The sequence below is a fragment of the Oncorhynchus keta genome, chromosome 28 (genome assembly GCF_023373465.1).
Source record: "Oncorhynchus keta strain PuntledgeMale-10-30-2019 chromosome 28, Oket_V2, whole genome shotgun sequence".
Lineage (NCBI taxonomy): Eukaryota > Metazoa > Chordata > Actinopteri > Salmoniformes > Salmonidae > Oncorhynchus > Oncorhynchus keta.
In genome coordinates this window covers 3,769,939-3,792,259 of record NC_068448.1, presented here as the reverse complement: position 1 = coordinate 3,792,259, position 22,321 = coordinate 3,769,939, and the positions used below count along the sequence as shown (strand labels likewise).

The following is a 22,321-nucleotide window of genomic DNA, read 5'->3' as shown; positions in this document are numbered from 1 at the left end:
TTGCGGTCGGAGGCCGAGCAGTTTCCATACCAGGCGGTGATGCAACCCGTCAGGAGGCTCTCGATGGTGCAGCTGTAAAATCTGTTGAGGATATTTTTTGAGGATCTGAGGACCAATGCCAAATCTTTTTAGTCTCCTGAGGTGGAATAGGCTTTGTCGTGCCCTCTTCACGACTGTCTTTGTGTGTTTAGACCATGTTAGTTTGTTGGTGATGTGGACACCAAGGAACTCGAAGCTCTCAACCTGCTCCACTACAGCCCCATCAATGAGAATAGGGTTGTGCTCTGTCCTCCTTTTCCTGTAGTCAACAATCACCTCCTTTGGACTAAGCACGCACCCCTGAGAGGCACCCCGTGTTGAGGATTCTTTTTGCGAAGACCGATTTTCAGGATGCCTCATGGTCTGACACACTCTAGCTCTGTCACCTTTCACCACAGATGAGGAAGTGTAACATAGACAGATGTGCAGTATTGATACCCATCCAATGTAAAAACTGATATCTCCAGCTTAAACTGACATATTTCTTTATGGGGATTTTTTCATTATGCCAATAAGATTTCCGCAGGGGCGTGGACATTGCCCTTAATGGTTAAATGCAGTAGTCTATTGTGTTGATCACTTTAACTGCAGTAGTCTATTGTGTTGATCACTTTAAATGCAGTAGTCTTCTGTGTTGATCACTTTAAATGCAGTAGACTATTGTGTTGATCACTTTAAATGCAGTAGTCTATTGTGTTGATCACTTTAAATGCAGTAGACTATTGTGTTGATCACTTTAAATGCAGTAGTCTATTGTGTTGATCACTTTAAATGCAGTAGACTATTGTGTTGATCACTTTAAATGCAGTAGACTATTGTGTTGATCACTTTAAATGCAGACTATTGATCACTTTAAATTAGTGTGTTGATCACTTTAAATGCAGTAGACTATTGTGTTGATCACTTTAAATGCAGTAGTCTTCTGTGTTGATCCCTGCGGTTCCCCCTCTCTCCCCTGTCCTCCCCCTCTCTCCCTCTCCCCCGTCCTCCCCCTCTCTCCCTCTCCCCCGTCCTTTCCCCTCTCCCTCTCCCCCATCCTCCCCCTCTCCCTCTCCCCCATCCTCCCCCTCTCTCCCTCTCCCCCGTCCTCCCCATCCTCCCTCCCTCTCTCCCCCGTCCTCCCCCCTTTCTCCCTCTCCCCATCCTCCCTCCATCTCTCCCTCTCCACCGACCTACCCTCCTTTCTCACTCTCCCCACTCTCCCTCTCCCCTGTCCTCCCCCTCTCTCCTTCTCCCCATGTCCTCCCCCTCTCTCCCTCTCCCCCGTCCTCCCCATCTCCCCTCGCTCTTTCCCTTATCCTCCTCCCCCATCTCCCCCTCTCTCCCTCTCCCCCGTCCTCCCCCTCTTTCCCTTCTCCTCCTCCCCCATCTCCCCCTTGTCCTTCCCCTCCTCTCCCTCCTTCAGACTCCTTTACAGCCTCATTCATTATAGAAATGTGTGTGGTGATTGATCTGGGCTAGGATCATAACACTCCAGATCCCACTGTATGAGGTTTCCTTGAGTGTGTGTGTGTGTGTGTGTGTGTGTGTGTGTGTGTGTGTGTGTGTGTGTGTGTGTGTGTGTGTGTGTGTGTGTGTGTGTGTGTGTGTGTGTGTGTGTGTGTGTGTGTGTGTGTGTGTGTGTGTGTATTGTTGCACCTAGCAGCCTGGGGCTACTCCTCAGTCCTCCCCACAGATGGCTGCTTCTGTAACCCCCACAGCAACACTGCCATCCTGACACAATTCAAATCACATTTTGATTTACAACAGACACATTTATCTACAAACAGACGTAGACTTTACAGGGAGCACTAGTACAAGATCAATGTCCAGAGGTACGAAGTATTTTAGGTATTTATTTATTTTTTAATATATTTTTAATCCCAGCGCACTCCATTTAACCTCTTGGTAGGCTGTTATTGTAAATAAGAATTTGTTCTTAACTGACTCTGCCCTTTTAAAGAAAGGTTAGATTAAAATAATAAATACAGTGATTTTAGTTAGAAAAATTTAGGACTAACTTATTCCTTGCCACCCATGCTGATACTAATTGCAGCTCTTTGTTAAGTGTTGAGTCATTTCAGTCACTGTGTTAGGTGACGTGTGTAGTGTTGAGTCATTTCAGTCGCTGTGTCAGGTGACGTGTGTAGTGTTGAGTCATTTCAGTCGCTGTGTTAGGTGACGTGTGTAGAGTCATTTCAGTCGCTGTGTCAGGTGACGTGTGTAGTGTTGAGTCATTTCAGTGTGTCAGGTCATTTCATTTCAGTCACTGTGTTAGGTGACGTGTGTAGTGTTGAGTCATTTCAGTCGCTGTGTTAGGTGACGTGTGTCGTGTTGAGTCATTTCAGTCACTGTGTTAGCTGACGTGTGTAGTGTTGAGTCATTTCAGACGCTGTGTTAGGTCACGTGTGTAGTGTTGAGTCATTTCAGTCGCTGTGGTAGCTGACGTGTGTAGTGTTGAGTCATTTCAGACGCTGTGTTAGTGTGTGTAGTGTTGAGTCATTTCAGTCAGGTGACTGTGTAGTGTTGAGTCATTTCAGTCACTGTGTCAGGTGACGTGTGTAGAGTCATTTCAGTCGCTGTGTCAGGTGACGTGTGTAGTGTTGAGTCATTTCAGTCACTGTGTTAGGTGACGTGTGTAGTGTTGAGTCATTTCAGTCGCTGTGTCAGGTGACGTGTGTAGTGTTGAGTCATTTCAGTCGCTGTGTCAGGTGACGTGTGTAGTGTTGAGTCATTTCAGACGCTGTGTTAGGTGACGTGTGTAGTGTTGAGTCATTTCAGACGCTGTGGTAGGTGACGTGTGTAGTGTTGAGTCATTTCAGTCGCTGTGTTAGGTGACGTGTGTAGTGTTGAGTCATTTCAGATGCTGTGGTAGCTGACGTGTGTAGTGTTGAGTCATTTCAGACGCTGTGTTAGGTGACGTGTGTAGTGTTGAGTCATTTCAGTCGCTGTGGTAGCTGACGTGTGTAGTTGTTGAGTCATTTCAGACGCTGTGTTAGGTGACGTGTGTAGTGTTGAGTCATTTCAGTCGCTGTGGTAGCTGACGTGTGTAGTTGTTGAGTCATTTCAGACGCTGTGTTAGGTGATGCGTGTAGTGTTGAGTCATTTCAGTCGCTGTGGTTGTTGACGTGTGTAGTGTTGAGTCATTTCAGATGCTGTGTTAGGTGACGTGTGTAGTGTTGAGTCATTTCAGATGCTGTGGTAGCTGAAGTGTGTAGTGTTGAGTCATTTCAGATGCTGTGTTAGGTGACGTGTGTAGTGTTGAGTCATTTCAGATGCTGTGGTAGCTGAAGTGTGTAGTGTTGAGTTATTTCAGTCACTGTGGTAGCTGACGTGTGTAGTTGTTGAGTCATTTCAGTCACTGTGTTAGGTGACGTGTGTAGTGTTGAGTCATTTCAGTCACTGTGTTAGCTGACGTGTGTAGTGTTGAGTCATTTCAGTCGCTGTGTTAGCTGACGTGTGTAGTGTTGAGTCATTTCAGATGCTGTGGTAGCTGAAGTGTGTAGTGTTGAGTCATTTCAGATGCTGTGGTAGCTGAAGTGTGTAGTGTTGAGTCATTTCAGTCGCTGTGGTAGGTGACGTGTGTAGTTGTTGAGTCATTTCAGACGCTGTGTTAGGTGACGTGTGTAGTGTTGAGTCATTTCAGTCGCTGTGGTAGCTGACGTGTGTATTGTTGAGTCATTTCAGACGCTGTGTTAGGTGACGTGTGTAGTGTTGAGTCATTTCAGTCGCTGTGTTAGGTGACGTGTGTAGTGTTGAGTCATTTCAGTCGCTGTGTCAGGTGACGTGTGTAGTGTTGAGTCATTTCAGTCGCTGTGTCAGGTGACGTGTGTAGTGTTGAGTCATTTCAGACGCTGTGTTAGGTGACGTGTGTAGTGTTGAGTCATTTCAGTCACTGTGTCAGGTGACGTGTGTAGTGTTGAGTCATTTCAGTCGCTGTGTCAGGTGATGTGTGTAGTGTTGAGTCATTTCAGTCACTGTGTCAGGTGACGTGTGTAGTGTTGAGTCATTTCAGTCGCTGTGTCAGGTGACGTGTGTAGTGTTGAGTCATTTCAGTCGCTGTGTCAGGTGACGTGTGTAGTGTTGAGTCATTTCAGACGCTGTGTTAGGTGACGTGTGTAGTGTTGAGTCATTTCAGTCGCTGTGTTAGGTGACGTGTGTAGTGTTGAGTCATTTCAGACGCTGTGTTAGGTGACGTGTGTAGTGTTGAGTCATTTCAGTCGCTGTGTTAGGTGACGTGTGTAGTGTTGAGTCATTTCAGTCACTGTGTCAGGTGACGTGTGTAGTGTTGAGTCATTTCAGATGCTGTGGTAGCTGAAGTGTGTATTGTTGAGTCATTTCAGTCGCTGTGTTAGGTGACGTGTGTATTGTTGAGTCATTTCAGTCGCTGTGTTAGGTGACGTGTGTATTGTTGAGTCATTTCAGACGCTGTGTTAGGTGACGTGTGTAATGTTGAGTCATTTCAGTCACTGTGTTAGGTGATGTGTGTAGTGTTGAGTCATTTCAGTCGCTGTGGTAGCTGAAGTGTGTAGTGTTGAGTCATTTCAGACGCTGTGTTAGGTGACGTGTGTAGTGTTGAGTCATTTCAGTCGCTGTGGTAGTTGACGTGTGTAGTTGTTGAGTCATTTCAGATGCTGTGTTAGGTGATGTGTGTAGTGTTGAGTCATTTCAGATGCTGTGGTAGCTGAAGTGTGTAGTGTTGAGTCATTTCAGTCGCTGTGTTAGGTGATGTGTGTAGTGTTGAGTCATTTCAGTCACTGTGTCAGGTGACGTGTGTAGTATTGAGTCATTTCAGTCGCTGTGTCAGGTGACGTGTGTAGTGTTGAGTCATTTCAGTCACTGTGTCAGGTGACGTGTGTAGTGTTGAGTCATTTCAGACGCTGTGTTAGGTGACGTGTGTATTGTTGAGTCATTTCAGACGCTGTGTTAGGTGACGTGTGTAGTGTTGAGTCATTTCAGTCGCTGTGTTAGGTGACGTGTGTAGTGTTGAGTCATTTCAGTCGCTGTGGTAGCTGAAGTGTGTATTGTTGAGTCATTTCAGTCGCTGTGTTAGGTGACGTGTGTAGTGTTGAGTCATTTCAGTCGCTGTGGTAGCTGACGTGTGTAGTTGTTGAGTCATTTCAGACGCTGTGTTAGGTGACGTGTGTAGTGTTGAGTCATTTCAGTCGCTGTGTTAGGTGACGTGTGTCGTGTTGAGTCATTTCAGTCACTGTGTTAGGTGACGTGTGTAGTGTTGAGTCATTTCAGTCAGGTGACGTGTGTCGTGTTGAGTCATTTCAGTCGCTGTGGTAGCTGACGTGTGTAGTGTTGAGTCATTTCAGACGCTGTGTTAGGTCACGTGTGTAGTGTTGAGTCATTTCAGTGTGTCAGGTGACGTGTGTGTGTTGAGTCATTTCAGTCACTGTGTCAGGTGACTGTGTAGAGTCATTTCAGTGCTGTGTCAGGTGACGTGTGTAGTGTTGAGTCATTTCAGTCGCTGTGTTAGGTGACGTGTGTAGTATTGAGTCATTTCAGTCGCTGTGTCAGGTGACGTGTGTAGTGTTGAGTCATTTCAGTCACTGTGTCAGGTGACGTGTGTAGTGTTGAGTCATTTCAGACGCTGTGTTAGGTGACGTGTGTATTGTTGAGTCATTTCAGTCGCTGTGTTAGGTGATGTGTGTAGTGTTGAGTCATTTCAGTCACTGTGTCAGGTGACGTGTGTAGTGTTGAGTCATTTCAGATGCTGTGGTAGCTGAAGTGTGTATTGTTGAGTCATTTCAGTCGCTGTGTTAGGTGACGTGTGTAGTGTTGAGTCATTTCAGTCGCTGTGGTAGTTGACGTGTGTAGTTGTTGAGTCATTTCAGACGCTGTGTTAGGTGATGTGTGTAGTGTTGAGTCATTTCAGATGCTGTGGTAGCTGAAGTGTGTAGTGTTGAGTCATTTCAGATGCTGTGTTAGGTGACGTGTGTAGTGTTGAGTCATTTCAGTCGCTGTGGTAGTTGACGTGTGTAGTTGTTGAGTCATTTCAGATGCTGTGTTAGGTGATGTGTGTAGTGTTGAGTCATTTCAGATGCTGTGGTAGCTGAAGTGTGTAGTGTTGAGTCATTTCAGATGCTGTGTTAGGTGACGTGTGTAGTGTTGAGTCATTTCAGATGCTGTGGTAGCTGAAGTGTGTAGTGTTGAGTCATTTCAGTCACTGTGGTAGCTGACGTGTGTAGTTGTTGAGTCATTTCAGTCACTGTGTCAGGTGACGTGTGTAGTGTTGAGTCATTTCAGTCACTGTGTCAGGTGACGTGTGTAGTGTTGAGTCATTTCAGACGCTGTGTTAGGTGACGTGTGTAGTGTTGAGTCATTTCAGTCGCTGTGGTAGCTGACGTGTGTAGTTGTTGAGTCATTTCAGACGCTGTGTTAGGTGACGTGTGTAGTGTTGAGTCATTTCAGTCACTGTGTCAGGTGACGTGTGTAGTGTTGAGTCATTTCAGATGCTGTGGTAGCTGAAGTGTGTATTGTTGAGTCATTTCAGTCGCTGTGTTAGGTGACGTGTGTAGTGTTGAGTCATTTCAGTCGCTGTGTTAGGTGACGTGTGTATTGTTGAGTCATTTCAGACGCTGTGTTAGGTGACGTGTGTAGTGTTGAGTCATTTCAGTCGCTGTGTTAGGTGACGTGTGTAGTGTTGAGTCATTTCAGTCGCTGTGTCAGGTGACGTGTGTAGTGTTGAGTCATTTCAGTCGCTGTGTCAGGTGACGTGTGTAGAGTCATTTCAGTCGCTGTGTTAGGTGACGTGTGTAGTGTTGAGTCATTTCAGTCACTGTGTCAGGTGACGTGTGTAGTGTTGAGTCATTTCAGTCGCTGTGTCAGGTGACGTGTGTAGTGTTGAGTCATTTCAGTCGCTGTGTTAGGTGACGTGTGTAGTGTTGAGTCATTTCAGTCGCTGTGTCAGGTGACGTGTGTAGTGTTGAGTCATTTCAGTCGCTGTGTCAGGTGACGTGTGTAGTGTTGAGTCATTTCAGACGCTGTGTTAGGTGACGTGTGTAGTGTTGAGTCATTTCAGTCGCTGTGGTAGTTGACGTGTGTAGTGTTGAGTCATTTCAGACGCTGTGTTAGGTGACGTGTGTAGTGTTGAGTCATTTCAGTCGCTGTGGTAGGTGACGTGTGTAGTGTTGAGTCATTTCAGTCGCTGTGTCAGGTGACGTGTGTAGTGTTGAGTCATTTCAGTCGCTGTGGTAGCTGACGTGTGTAGTTGTTGAGTCATTTCAGACGCTGTGTTAGGTGACGTGTGTAGTGTTGAGTCATTTCAGTCGCTGTGGTAGGTGACGTGTGTAGTTGTTGAGTCATTTCAGACGCTGTGTTAGGTGACGTGTGTAGTGTTGAGTCATTTCAGTCGCTGTGTTAGGTGACGTGTGTAGTGTTGAGTCATTTCAGTCGCTGTGGTAGCTGACGTGTGTAGTTGTTGAGTCATTTCAGACGCTGTGTTAGGTGACGCGTGTAGTGTTGAGTCATTTCAGTCGCTGTGGTAGTTGACGTGTGTAGTGTTGAGTCATTTCAGATGCTGTGTTAGGTGACGTGTGTAGTGTTGAGTCATTTCAGATGCTGTGGTAGCTGAAGTGTGTAGTGTTGAGTCATTTCAGATGCTGTGTTAGGTGGCGTGTGTAGTTGTTGAGTCATTTCAGTCATGTGTCTGTGTGTAGCTGAATTTCAGTCACTGTGTCAGGTGACGTGTGTAGTGTTGAGTCATTTCAGTCGCTGTGTTAGGTGACGTGTGTAGTGTTGAGTCATTTCAGTCACTGTGGTAGCTGACGTGTGTAGTGTTGAGTCATTTCAGTCACTGTGTTAGGTGACGTGTGTAGTGTTGAGTCATTTCAGTCGCTGTGTTAGGTGACGTGTGTAGTGTTGAGTCATTTCAGTCGCTGTGGTAGCTGACGTGTGTAGTTGTTGAGTCATTTCAGACGCTGTGTTAGGTGACGTGTGTAGTGTTGAGTCATTTCAGTCGCTGTGGTAGCTGACGTGTGTAGTTGTTGAGTCATTTCAGACGCTGTGTTAGGTGACGTGTGTAGTGTTGAGTCATTTCAGTCACTGTGTCAGGTGACGTGTGTAGTGTTGAGTCATTTCAGTCACTGTGTCAGGTGACGTGTGTAGTGTTGAGTCATTTCAGATGCTGTGGTAGCTGAAGTGTGTAGTGTTGAGTTATTTCAGATGCTGTGGTAGCTGAAGTGTATTGTTGAGTCATTTCAGTCGCTGTGTTAGGTGACGTGTGTAGTGTTGAGTCATTTCAGATGCTGTGGTAGCTGAAGTGTGTAGTGTTGAGTTATTTCAGATGCTGTGGTAGCTGACGTGTGTAGTTGTTGAGTCATTTCAGTCGCTGTGTTAGGTGACGTGTGTAGTGTTGAGTCATTTCAGTCGCTGTGTCAGGTGACGTGTGTAGTGTTGTCACCTAACACAGCGGGAGCCTCTGTAAGGATGAGCCGGAGAGACAGCCTGGTGTGGAGGGCTGGTGCGTGGAGGTGGTGACGGATAGACAGGACCGTGCAGGCGCACTGGAGCTCTTGAGCACCGAGCCTGCCCAACCTTACCCGGTGCCTGCCCGGTCTCTCCAGCCCCTCGGTAAGCACAGGAAGTTGGCGCAGGTCTCCTACCTGGCTTCACCACACTTCCTGTGTGCCACCCCCCAATACATTTTTGGGGCTGACTCTCGGGCTTCCATCCACGCCGCCGTGCTGCCTCCTCATACCAGCGCCTCTCCGCCTTCGCCGCCTCCAGCTCTTCTTTGGGGCGTCGATATTCTCCAGGCTGTGCCCAGGGTCCTTTACCTTCCAATTCGTCCTCACATGTCCATTCCTCCAAATAGTGCAGCCTCTCCCACTGCTGCTGCTGCTGCTTTTGCTGTTGCCCGTTACCACGCCGCTTGGTCCTGTTGTGGTGCGTGATTCTGTAACGGTATTCTTGTGGTGAAGTAGAGGCGGACCAAAACGCAGCGTGGTTATATTGATTCATGTTTAATAAAAACAGATAAACATGAACACTACAAAACAATAAACGTGGAAAACCAAAAACAGCCCTATCTGGTGCAAAACACAGAGACAGGAACAATCACCCACAAACACACAGTGAAACCCAGGCTACCTAAGTATGATTCTCAATCCGAGACAACTAATGACACGTGCCTCTGATTGAGAACCATACGAGGCCGAAACATAGAAATACCCCAAAACATAGAAAAACAAACATAGACTGCCCACCCCAACTCACGCCCTGACCATACTAAAATAAATACAAAACAAAGGAAATAAAGATCAGAACGTGACATTCTCATTTACAACTGGGACAAACAACAACACAGAGTTACACATGGAGTAAAACAAACATACAGTCAATAACACAGTAGAAAAAGTCTATGTACAGTGAGTTCAAATGAGGTAAGATAAGGGAGTTAAGGCAATAAATAGGCCATGGTGGGGAAATCATTTACAATATAGCAATTAAACACTGGCATGGTAGATGTGCAGAAGATGAATGTGCAAGTAGAGATAGGGGATGAAATAGGGGATGAGGTAGTTGGATAGATGGGCTGTTTACAGATAGGAGATGAGGTAGTTGGATGGGCTGATTACAGATAGGAGATGAGGTAGTTGGATGGGCTGTTTACAGATAGGGAATGAGGTAGTTGGATGGGCTGTTTACAGATTGGGGATGAGGTAGTTGGATGGGCTGATTACAGATAGGGGATGAGGTAGTTGGATGGGCTGATTACAGATAGGGGATGAGGTAGTTGGATGGGCTGATTACAGATAGGGGATGAGGTAGTTGGATGGGCTGTTTACAGATAGGGGATGAGGTAGTTGGATGGGCTGTTTACAGATAGGGGATGAGGTAGTTGGATGGGCTGTTTACAGATAGGGGATGAGGTAGTTGGATGGGCTGATTACAGATAGGGGATGAGGTAGTTGGATGGGCTGTTTACAGATAGGGGATGAGGTAGTTGGATGGGCTGATTACAGATAGGGGATGAGGTAGTTGGATGGGCTGTTTACAGATAGGGGATGAGGTAGTTGGATGGGCTGTTTACAGATAGGGGATGAGGTAGTTGGATGGGCTGTTTACAGATAGGGGATGAGGTAGTTGGGTGGGCTGTTTACAGATATGGGATGAGGTAGTTGGATGGGCTGTTTACAGATAGGGGATGAGGTAGTTGGATGGGCTGTTTACAGATAGGGGATGAGGTAGATGGATGGGCTGTTTACAGATAGGGGATGAAGTAGTTGGATGGGCTGTTTACAGATAGGGGATGAGGTAGTTGGATGGGCTGTTTACAGATAGGGGATGAGGTAGTTGGATGGGCTGTTTACAGATAGGGGATGAGGTAGTTGGATGGGCTGATTACAGATAGGGGATGAGGTAGTTGGATGGGCTGTTTACAGATAGGGGATGAGGTAGTTGGATGGGCTGTTTACAGATAGGGGATGAGGTAGTTGGATGGGCTGTTTACAGATAGGGGATGAGGTAGTTGGATGGGCTGTTTACAGATAGGGGATGAGGTAGTTGGATGGGCTGTTTACAGATAGGGGATGAGGTAGTTGGATGGGCTGTTTACAGATAGGGGATGAGGTAGTTGGATGGGCTGTTTACAGATAGGGGATGAGGTAGTTGGATGGGCTGTTTACAGATAGGGGATGAGGTAGTTGGATGGGCTGTTTACAGATAGGGGATGAGGTAGTTGGATGGGCTGATTACAGCTAGGGGATGAGGTAGTTGGATGGGCTGTTTACAGATAGGGGATGAGGTAGTTGGATGGGCTGTTTACAGATAGGGGATGAGGTAGTTGGATGGGCTGTTTACAGATAGGGGATGAGGTAGTTGGATGGGCTGTTTACAGATAGGGGATGAGGTAGTTGGATGGGCTGTTTACAGATAGGGGATGAGGTAGTTGGATGGGCTGTTTACAGATAGGGGATGAGGTAGTTGGATGGGCTGTTTACAGATAGGGGATGAGGTAGATGGATGGGCTGTTTACAGATAGGGGATGAGGTAGTTGGATGGGCTGATTACAGCTAGGGGATGAGGTAGTTGGATGGGCTGTTTACAGATAGGGGATGAGGTAGTTGGATGGGCTGTTTACAGATTGGGGATGAGGTAGTTGGATGGGCTGTTTACAGATAGGGGATGAGGTAGTTGGATGGGCTGTTTACAGATAGGGGATGAGGTAGATGGATGGGCTGTTTACAGATAGGGGATGAGGTAGTTGGATGGGCTGATTACAGCTAGGGGATGAGGTAGTTGGATGGGCTGTTTACAGATAGGGGATGAGGTAGATGGATGGGCTGTTTACAGATAGGGGATGAGGTAGTTGGATGGGCTGTTTACAGATAGGAGATGAGGTAGTTGGATGGGCTGTTTACAGATAGGGGATGAGGTAGATGGATGGGCTGTTTACAGATAGGGGATGAGGTAGTTGGATGGGCTGTTTACAGATAGGGGATGAGGTAGTTGGATGGGCTGTTTACAGATTGGGGATGAGGTAGTTGGATGGGCTGTTTACAGATAGGGGATGAGGTAGATGGATGGGCTGTTTACAGATATGGGATGAGGTAGTTGGATGGGCTGTTTACAGATAGGGGATGAGGTAGTTGGATGGGCTGTTTACAGATAGGGGATGAGGTAGTTGGATGGGCTGTTTACAGATAGGGGATGAGGTAGTTGGATGGGCTGTTTACAGATATGGGATGAGGTAGTTGGATGGGCTGTTTACAGATAGGGAATGAGGTAGTTGGATGGGCTGTTTACAGATAGGGGATGAGGTAGTTGGATGGGCTGTTTACAGATATGGGATGAGGTAGTTGGATGGGCTGTTTACAGATAGGGAATGAGGTAGTTGGATGGGCTGTTTACAGATATGGGATGAGGTAGTTGGATGGGCTGATTACAGATAGGGGATGAGGTAGTTGGATAGATGGGCTGTTTACAGATAGGAGATGAGGTAGTTGGATGGGCTGATTACAGATAGGGGATGAGGTAGTTGGATGGGCTGTTTACAGATTGGGGATGAGGTAGTTGGATGGGCTGTTTACAGATAGGGGATGAGGTAGTTGGATGGGCTGATTACAGATAGGGGATGAGGTAGTTGGATGGGCTGTTTACAGATAGGGGATGAGGTAGTTGGATGGGCTGATTACAGATAGGAGATGAGGTAGTTGGATGGGCTGTTTACAGATAGGGATGAGGTAGATGGATGGGCTGTTTACAGATAGGGGATGAGGTAGTTAAATGGGCTGTTTACAGATAGGGGATGAGGTAGTTGGATGGGCTGTTTACAGATAGGGGATGAGGTAGATGGATGGGCTGTTTACAGATAGGGGATGAGGTAGTTGGATGGGCTGTTTACAGATAGGGGATGAGGTAGTTGGATGGGCTGTTTACAGATAGGGGATGAGGTAGATGGATGGGCTGTTTACAGATAGGGGATGAGGTAGTTGGATGGGCTGTTTACAGATAGGGGATGAGGTAGTTGGATGGGCTGTTTACAGATAGGGGATGAGGTAGTTGGATGGGCTGTTTACAGATAGGGGATGAGGTAGTTGGATGGGCTGTTTACAGATAGGGGATGAGGTAGTTAAATGGGCTGTTGACAGATAGGGGATGAGGTAGTTGGATGGGCTGTTTACAGATAGGGGATGAGGTAGTTGGATGGGCTGATTACAGATAGGAGATGAGGTAGTTGGATGGGCTGTTTACAGATAGGGGATGAGGTAGTTGGATGGGCTGTTTACAGATAGGGGATGAGGTAGATGGATGGGCTGTTTACAGATAGGGGGATGAGGTAGTTGGATGGGCTGTTTACAGATAGGGGATGAGGTAGTTGGATGGGCTGATTACAGATAGGGGATGAGGTAGATGGATGGGCTGTTTACAGATAGGGGATGAGGTAGTTGGATGGGCTGTTTACAGATAGGGGATGAGGTAGTTAAATGGGCTGTTGACAGATAGGGGATGAGGTAGTTGGATGGGCTGTTTACAGATAGGGGATGAGGTAGTTGGATGGGCTGATTACAGATAGGAGATGAGGTAGTTGGATGGGCTGTTTACAGATAGGGGATGAGGTAGTTGGATGGGCTGTTTACAGATAGAGATGAGGTAGATGGATGGGCTGTTGACAGATAGGGGATGAGGTAGTTGGATGGGCTGTTAACAGATAGGGGATGAGGTAGTTGGATGGGCTGATTACAGATAGGGGATGAGGTAGTTGGATGGGCTGTTTACAGATAGGGGATGAGGTAGTTGGATGGGCTGTTAACAGATAGGGGATGAGGTAGTTGGATGGGCTGATTACAGATAGGGGATGAGGTAGTTAAATGGGCTGTTGACAGATAGGGGATGAGGTAGTTGGATGGGCTGTTTACAGATAGGGGATGAGGTAGATGGATGGGCTGTTTACAGATAGGGGATGAGGTAGATGGATGACTGGGCATTCCATGTTGGTTCAATGTCATTTAATTGAAATTACGTGGAAACAACATTCATCTAAACACTATGTCCAGTGGGGAAGTGATTCAACCAGACTGGAGTCGTATGAATGAACCATTTAACCAGACTGGAGTCGTATGAATTAACCATTTAACCAGACTGGAGTCGTATGAATGAACCATTTAACCAGACTGGAGTCGTATGAATGAACCATTTAACCAGACTGGAGTCGTATGACTGAATCATTAAACCAGACTGGAGTCGTATGAATGAATCATTTAACCAGACTGGAGTCGTATGAATGAACCATTTAACCAGACTGGAGTCGTATGAATTAACCATTTAACCAGACTGGAGTCGTATGAATGAACCATTTAACCAGACTGGAGTCGTATGAATGAACCATTTAACCAGACTGGAGTCGTATGAATGAACCATTTAACCAGACTGGAGTCGTATGAATGAACCATTTAACCAGACTGGAGTCGTATGAATGAACCATTTAACCAGACTGGAGTCGTATGAATGAATCATTTAACCAGACTGGAGTCGTATGAATGAACCATTTAACCAGACTGGAGTCGTATGAATGAACCATTTAACCAGACTGGAGTCGTATGAATGAATCATTTAACCAGACTGGAGTCGTATGAATGAATCATAAAACCAGACTGGAGTCGTATGAATGAACCATTTAACCAGACTGGAGTCGTATGACTGAACCATTTAACCAGACTGGAGTCGTATGAATGAATCATTTAACCAGACTGGAGTCGTATGAATGAACCATTTAACCAGACTGGAGTCGTATGAATGAATCATTTAACCAGACTGGAGTCGTATGAATGAACCATTTAACCAGACTGGAGTCGTATGAATGAATCATTTAACCAGACTGGAGTCGTATGAATTAATCCATTTAACCAGACTGGAGTCGTATGAATGAACCATTTAACCAGACTGGAGTCGTATGAATGAACCATTTAACCAGACTGGAGTCGTATGAATGAATCATTTAACCAGACTGGAGTCGTATGAATGAACCATTTAACCAGACTGGAGTCGTATGAATGAACCATTTAACCAGACTGGAGTCGTATGACTGAACCATTTAACCAGACTGGAGTCGTATGAATGAACCATTTAACCAGACTGGAGTCGTATGAATGAACCATTAAACCAGACTGGAGTCGTATGAATGAACCATTTAACCAGACTGGAGTCGTACGAATGAACCATTTAACCAGACTGGAGTCGTATGACTGAATCATTAAACCAGACCGGAGCCGTATGGATGAATCATTCAACCAGACTGGAGTCGTATGAATGAATCATAAAACCAGACTGGAGTCGTATGAATGAATCGTTTAACCAGACTGGAGTCGTATGAATGAATCATAAAACCAGACTGGAGTCGTATGAATGAACCATTAAACCAGACTGGAGCCATTTGAATGAACCATTTAACCAGACAGGAGCCATTTGAATGAATCATTTAACCAGACTGGAGTCGTATTAATGAACCATTAAACCAGACAGGAGCCATTTGAATGAATCATTTAACCAGACTGGAGTCGTATTAATGAACCATTAAACCAGACAGGAGCCATTTGAATGAACCATTTAACCAGACAGGAGCTGTTTGAATGAACCATTTAACCAGACAGGAGCTGTTTGAATGAACCATTTAACCAGACAGGAGCCATTTGAATGAACCATTTAACCAGACTGGAGTCGTATGAATGAATCATTTAACCAGACAGGAGCCATTTGAATGAACCATTTAACCAGACAGGAGCTGTTTGAATGAACCGGCAGGTAGCCTGGTTGTTAGAGTGTTGGGCCAGTAACCGTAAAGTTGCAAGATTAAATCCTCGAACAGACAAGGTACAAATCTGTCATTCTGCCCATTAACAAGGCAGTTAACACACTGTTCCTAGGCCATCACTGTAAATAAGAATTTGATCTGAACTGACTTGCCTTGTTAAATAAATAAATAAACATTCAACCAGACTGGACCATTCCATCATTATTAATCTTTCACACTACACCCACTCTGTGTGTCTGGCTAGCAGTCAGGCTCTCTTTCTCTGTCTCCCTCTCTTCCCTTTTCCCTGTCTCCCTGTCTCCTCTCCCTGTCTCCTTCTCTCCCTGCCTCCCTGTCTCCTTCTCTCCTTGTCTCCTTCTCTCCCTTTCTCCCCATCTCCTTCTCTCCTTATCTCCCTCTTCCCCTGTCTCCCTGTCTCCTCTCACCGTTTCCTTCTCTCCCTGTATCCCTGTCTCCTTCTCTCCCTCTCTCCCATTCTCCCTGTCTCCCTCTCTCCCATTCGCCCTGTCTCCCTGTCTCCTTCTCTCCCTGTCTCCCTCTCTCCCATTCTCCCTGTCTCCCTCTCTCCCATTCGTCCTGTCTCCCTGTCTCCCTGTCTCCTTCTCTCCCTGTCTCCTTCTCTCCCTGTCTCCTTCTCTCCCTGTCTCCTCTCGCTGTCTCCTTCTCTCCCTGTCTCCTCTCCCTGTCTCCTTCTCTCCCTGTCTCCTCTCCCTGTCTCCTTCTCTCCCATTCGCCCTGTCTCCCTGTCTCCCTGTCTCCTTCTCTCCCTGTCTCCTTCTCTCCCTGTCTCCTTATCTCCCTGTCTCCTCTCCCTGTCGCCTTATCTCCCTGTCTCCTCTTCCTGTCTCCCTGTCTCCTTATCTCCCTGTCTCCTTCTCTCCCTGTCTCCTCTCCCTGTCTCCTTCTCGCCCTGTCTCCTTCTCTCCCTGTCTCCTTCTCTCCCTGTCTCCTTATCTCCCTGTCTCCCCTCCCGTGTCTCCTTCTCTTCTCCCTGTCTCCTCTCCGATTCTCCCTGTCTCCTCTCCCTGTCTCCCTGTCTCCTCTTCCTGTCTCCCTGTCTCCTCTCCCTATCTCCCTGTCTCCTCTCCCTTTCTCCCTGTCTCCTTCTCTCCCTGTCTCCTTCTCTCCCTGTCTCCTTATCTCCCTGTCTCCCCTCCCGTGTCTCCTTCTCTCCCATTCTCCCTGTCTCCTCTCCCATTCTCCCTGTCTCCCCTCCCGTGTCTCCTCTCCCATTCTCCCTGTCTCCTCTCCGATTCTCCCTGTCTCCTCTTCCTGTTCCCCTGTCTCCTCTTCCTGTCTCCCTGTCTCCTTATCTCCCTGTCTCCTTCTCTCCCTGTCTCCTCTCCCTGTCTCCCTGTCTCCTCTCCCTTTCTCCCTGTCTCCTCTCCCATTCTCCCTGTCTCCTCTCCCTGTCTCCCTGTCTCCTCTTCCTGTCTCCCTGTCTCCTTATCTCCCTGTCTCCTCTCCCTGTCGCCTTATCTCCCTGTCTCCTCTTCCTGTCTCCCTGTCTCCTTATCTCCCTGTCTCCTTCTCTCCCTGTGCTGCATTTTTTCATTGTTCCCTTCAAATCAGGGACTGATTTAAACCTGGGACACCAGGTGTATTAATTATCCGGTAGAACATAAAACCAGCAGGCTCCTCTCCCTGTCTCCCATTCTCCCTGTCTCCTCTCCCTGTTTCCTTCTCTCCCTGTCTCCCATTCTCCCTGTCTCCTCTCCCTGTTTCCTTCTCTCCCTGTCTCCCTGTCTCCTCTTCCTGTTTCCTTCTCTCCCTGTCTCCCATTCTCCCTGTCTCCCTCTCTCCCATTCTCCCTGTCTCCCTCTATCATTGACTCCTTCTCTCTCTTTCCCTCTCTCCCTCTGTATCTGTCAGATTTGTCTCAATGGGATGCCGTTGTCAAGGCAACTGGGGTCATTAGACAAGGCAATGCTTCCTCACACTGACACGCAGAGAGACACAGTAATGAACCTCCCCCCACACACACACACACACACACACACAGTGGCAGGGTAGCCTAGTGGTTAGAGTGTAGAGGCGGCAGGGTAGCCTAGTGGTTAGAGTGTAGAGGCGGCAGGGTAGCCTAGTGGTTAGAGTGTAGAGGTGGCAGGGTAGCCTAGTGGTTAGAGTGTAGGGGTGGCAGGGTAGCCTAGTTAGGTTAGAGTGTAGGGGCGGCAGGGTAGCCTAGTGGTTAGAGTGTAGGGGCGGCAGGGTAGCCTAGTGGTTAGAGTGTAGAGGTGGCAGGGTAGCCTAGTGGTTAGAGTGTAGAGGTGGCAGGGTAGCCTAGTGGTTAGAGTGTAGGGGTGGCAGGGTAGCCTAGTGGTTAGAGTGTAGGGGTGGCAGGCAGCCTAGTAGTTAGAGTGTAGCCTAGGTGGCAGGCAGCCTAGTGGTTAGAGTGTAGGGGTGGCAGGGTAGCCTAGTGGTTAGAGTGTAGAGGTGGCAGGGTAGCCTAGTGGTTAGAGTGTAGAGGTGGCAGGGTAGCCTAGTGGTTAGAGTGTAGGGGTGGCAGGGTAGCCTAGTGGTTAGAGTGTAGGGGTGGCAGGGTAGCCTAGTGGTTAGAGTGTAGGGGTGGCAGGGTAGCCTAGTGGTTAGAGTGTAGAGGTGGCAGGGTAGCCTAGTGGTTAGAGTGTAGAGGTGGCAGGGTAGCCTAGTGGTTAGAGTGTAGAGGCGGCAGGGTAGCCTAGTGGTTAGAGTGTAGAGGCGGCAGGGTAGCCTAGTGGTTAGAGTGTAGAGGTGGCAGGGTAGCCTAGTGGTTAGAGTGTAGAGGTGGCAGGGTAGCCTAGTGGTTAGAGTGTAGAGGTGGCAGGGTAGCCTAGTGGTTAGAGTGTAGAGGTGGCAGGGTAGCCTAGTGGTTAGAGTGTAGAGGTGGCAGGGTAGCCTAGTGGTTAGAGTGTAGAGGTGGCAGGGTAGTCTAGTGGTTAGAGTGTAGATGTGGCAGGGTAGCCTAGTGGTTAGAGTGTAGAGGCGGCAGGGTAGCCTAGTAGTTAGAGTGTAGAGGTGGCAGGGTAGACTAGTGGTTATAGTGTAGAGGTGGCAGGGTAGCCTAGTGGTTAGAGTGTAGGGGTGGCAGGGTAGCCTAGTGGTTAGAGTGTAGGGGTGGCAGGGTAGCCTAGTGGTTAGAGTGTAGGAGTGGCAGGGTAGCCTAGTGGTTAGAGTGTAGGGGTGGCAGGGTAGCCTAGTGGTTAGAGTGTAGGGGTGGCAGGGTAGCCTAGTGGTTAGAGTGTGGTTAGAGTGTAGAGGTGGCAGGGTAGCCTAGTGGTTAGAGTGTAGGGGTGGCAGGGTAGCCTAGTGGTTAGAGTGTAGGGGTGGCAGGGTAGCCTAGTGGTTATAGTGTAGGGGTGGCAGGGTAGCCTAGTGGTTAGAGTGTAGGGGTGGCAGGGTAGCCTAGTGGTTAGAGTGTAGAGGCGGCAGGGTAGCCTAGTGGTTAGAGCAGTGGACTAGCAACCGTTGCAAGTTCATATCCCCGAGATGACAAGGTACAAATCTGTCGTTCTGCCCCTGAACAGGCAGTTAACCCACTGTTCCTAGGCCGTCATTGAAAATAAGAATTTGTTCTTAACTGACTTACCTTGTTAAATAAAGGTAAAGTAAAATGTTGGTACTATTTTCACATGAATTAATTTTCAGAAAACATAGTAAAAAAACTCCAGTCTGATAATCGAAACCTTTCGTTGTTCATTTTGTTTGTAGAAATGTTTCACCACACAACCGCTGAACCAAAATATCTGTGAAATATAATGACTACATCCATTTAATGGCCACCAAAACACATCCTAGTCATATCTTACCAAACGTAGTTATTTTAACAATAATTTCATCCAATAGCAAAGAATGTAAGACACGTGTTCCTTTGAGTGAGGTACGCTAATGTACAGTAAATTACTGTATATTACACTGTTTTCACATTAAGCAATACACGTGCACTAGTCATTACAGTTGATTGATAATAATCTGGATCTAGTCTCTGGTGTCCCCATAGACTCACCTTCTCGGAGGACCTGAGCCCTAGGACCATGCCTCAGGACTACCTGACATGATGACTCCTTGCTGTCCCCAGTCCACCTGGCCGTGCTGCTGCTCCAGTTTCAACTGTTCTGCCTTATTATTATTGGACCATGCTGGTCATTTATGAACATTTGAACATCTTGGCCATGTTCTGTTCAGTCTCTGGTGTCCCCATAGACTCACCTAACTAGGCTGTGAGGACCAATCAGTGGATCCAGTCTCTGGTGTCCCCATAGACTCACCTAACTAGGCTGTGAGGACCAATCAGTGGATCCAGTCTCTGGTGTCCCCATAGACTCACCAAGCTATGCTGTGAGGACCAATCACTGGATCCAGTCTCTGGTGTCCCCATAGACTCACCTAACTATGCTGTGAGGACCAATCAGTGGATCCAGTCTCTGGTGTCCCCATAGACTCACCTAACTATGCTCTGAGGACCAATCACTGGATCCAGTCTCTGGTGTCCCCATAGAACACCTAACTAGGCTGTGAGGACCAATCACTGATCCAGTCTCTGGTGTCCCCATAGACTCACCTAGCTATGCTGTGAGGACCAATCAGTGGATCCAGTCTCTGGTGTCCCCATAGACTCACCAAGCTATGCTGTGAGGACCAATCAGTGGATCCAGTCTCTGGTGTCCCCATAGACTCACCAAGCTATGCTCTGAGGACCAATCAGTGGATCCAGTCTCTGGTGTCCCCATAGACTCACCAAGCTATGCTCTGAGGACAAATCAGTGGATCCAGTCTCTCGGGTCCCCATAGACTCACCAAGCTATGCTCTGAGGACCAATCACTGGATCCAGTCTCTGGTGTCCCCATAGACTCACCAAGCTATGCTCTGAGGACCAATCACTGATCCAGTCTCTGGTGTCCCCATAGAACACCTAACTAGGCTCTAAGGGCTTAACACAGAAGATGATAAAAAAAACTAGCCTGGTATCAGATCCATCAGAGAGTTACATTAGCCTTGTTTGACACCCATTACGGGACTGAGTGGATTGGGGAGTGGAGGAATGATGGGGTTGGGGCGTCAATCTAGGGATAGAGAGAGGGGAGGGGAGGGGAGGGGAGGATTGGGGAGCGGAGGAATGATGGGGGTGAGGGGTCAATCTAGGGATAGAGAGAGGGGGATGTTAGAGAGAGGGTTAGGGATAGAGAGAGATGGGGGGAGATTTGTGAGAGATAAACATCCTTAGCAGAAATTTTTGAGGTTCATGAGGCTTTGATTGAGTCCTCTCAGCCGTGATGAAAAAAATGAGGGGGTGATGGGGATAGCTAGAGGGAGAGACGGAGAGAGAGAGAACGGTACAGGGAGATGGAGGTTGGGAACAAGGATAGAAATGTGCAATGATTGGGTACAGTGAATAGTCAATGAGTTATGGTAATCAGTGAATAGTCAATGAGTTATGGTAATCAGTGAATAGCCAATGGGATGTGGGAATCAGCGAATTGTCAATGAGGTGTGGGAATCAGTGAGTAGTCAATGAGGTGTGGGAATCAGTGAGTAATCAATGAGGTGTGGGAATCAGTGAGTAGTCAATGAGGTGTGGGAATCAGTGAGTAGTCAATGAGGTGTGGGAATCAGTGAGTAGTCAATGAGGTGTGGGAATCAGTGAGTAGTCAATGAGGTGTGGGAATCAGTGAGTAGTCACTACACTAGACAGGACAGGAGTGCCCAACTATTCTAGGGAACGAGAATGTTTTTGCAATGTTTCCACGTAATGTTCCCCTGATGTTTGAGGGTCCAGTTTTGGGAACATTCTGGAACATACTGAACATAAATATAATGGAAAATGTTGGTCCCGTGTTTCATGTGCTGAAAAAAAAGAAGATCCCTCACATTTTCGATACGCACAAAAGCTTTTTTCTCTAAATTTTTGTGAATAAATTTGTTTACATCCATGTCAGTGAGCATTTCTCCTTTGCCTCAGCTAATCCATCCACCTGACAGGTGTGGTATATCAAGAAGCTGATTAAACAGCATGATCATTACATAGGTGCACCTTGTGCTGGGGACAATAAAATGCCACTCTAAAATGCAATGTTCATTTCTCTACCATATGCCACCTCCAACATCGTTTAAGAGAATTGTGCCGCACATCTAACCGGCCTCACAACTGCAGACCACATGTAACCATGCCAGCCCAGGACTTTTACAGCTGGCTTCTTCACCTGCGGGATTATCTGAGACCAACCACCTGGCAAAAACTGTCAGAAACCATCTCAGGAAAGATCTCATCTGCATGCTCGTCGTCTTCACCACGGTCTTGACCTGACTGCATTTCGGCCTTAGTAACCGACTTCAGTGTGCTCTTCTCAGATGAATCCTGTTTCAACTGTACCCGGAAAGATGGCAGACAGTGTGAATGGGGCGAGAGGTTTTGCTGATGTCAACGTTGTGAACAGAGTGCCCCATCGTGCCGATGGGTTGTGGCACAGAAGGCTGCCGAGGGGACAATGGCCCGGAACGGAGCTATAATGGCATCAACCACCTGTTAACCAATGTGTTTGATGTATTTGATACCATTCCACCGAATCCGCTCCAGTCATTACCACGAGCCCGTTCTCCACAATTAAGGCGCCACCAATCTCCTGTGAGTTATGGTATGGGCAGGTATAAGCTACGGCCAATGAACACCCATCACATATTATCCATGGAAATGTATGTATTTCCCTCGAGGAAACCGGATGACAACACCTGGAATCTAATGAATCAATGATTTATTTAGTGTGTAGTATACACTCTATAGGCCCCGAGCTGTGCTCACCATGGCCCATAGATAACTAGCTCACATCTCATACACATGGAGAACCTTGCAGGAACGGTGGGATTCATTTGGTTAATTATGTTATGTGTGTGTATGTTTGTGCGTGCGTGTGTGTGTGTTTGCGTGCGTGTATGTGTGTATGTACGAGTGTATAGACATTAGAGGGGATATCCTGACTTTCTGTGGTCACTAAAAATCTCATGGCACGTATCGTAAGAGTAGGGTGAGAGTTACCAGTTAACCCCGGTGTGCTGGCTATGTTCCCAGC

The 22,321-nt window shown here is 47.3% G+C and overlaps 1 protein-coding gene across 1 annotated transcript in view; it reads left to right on the top strand.

The window, feature by feature from the left end:
- The window catches only part of LOC118379750 (PDZ domain-containing protein 4-like), a 70,355-nt gene that overhangs the window by 4,474 nt on the left and 43,560 nt on the right, over positions 1-22,321 (top strand). The window lies entirely within an intron of this gene.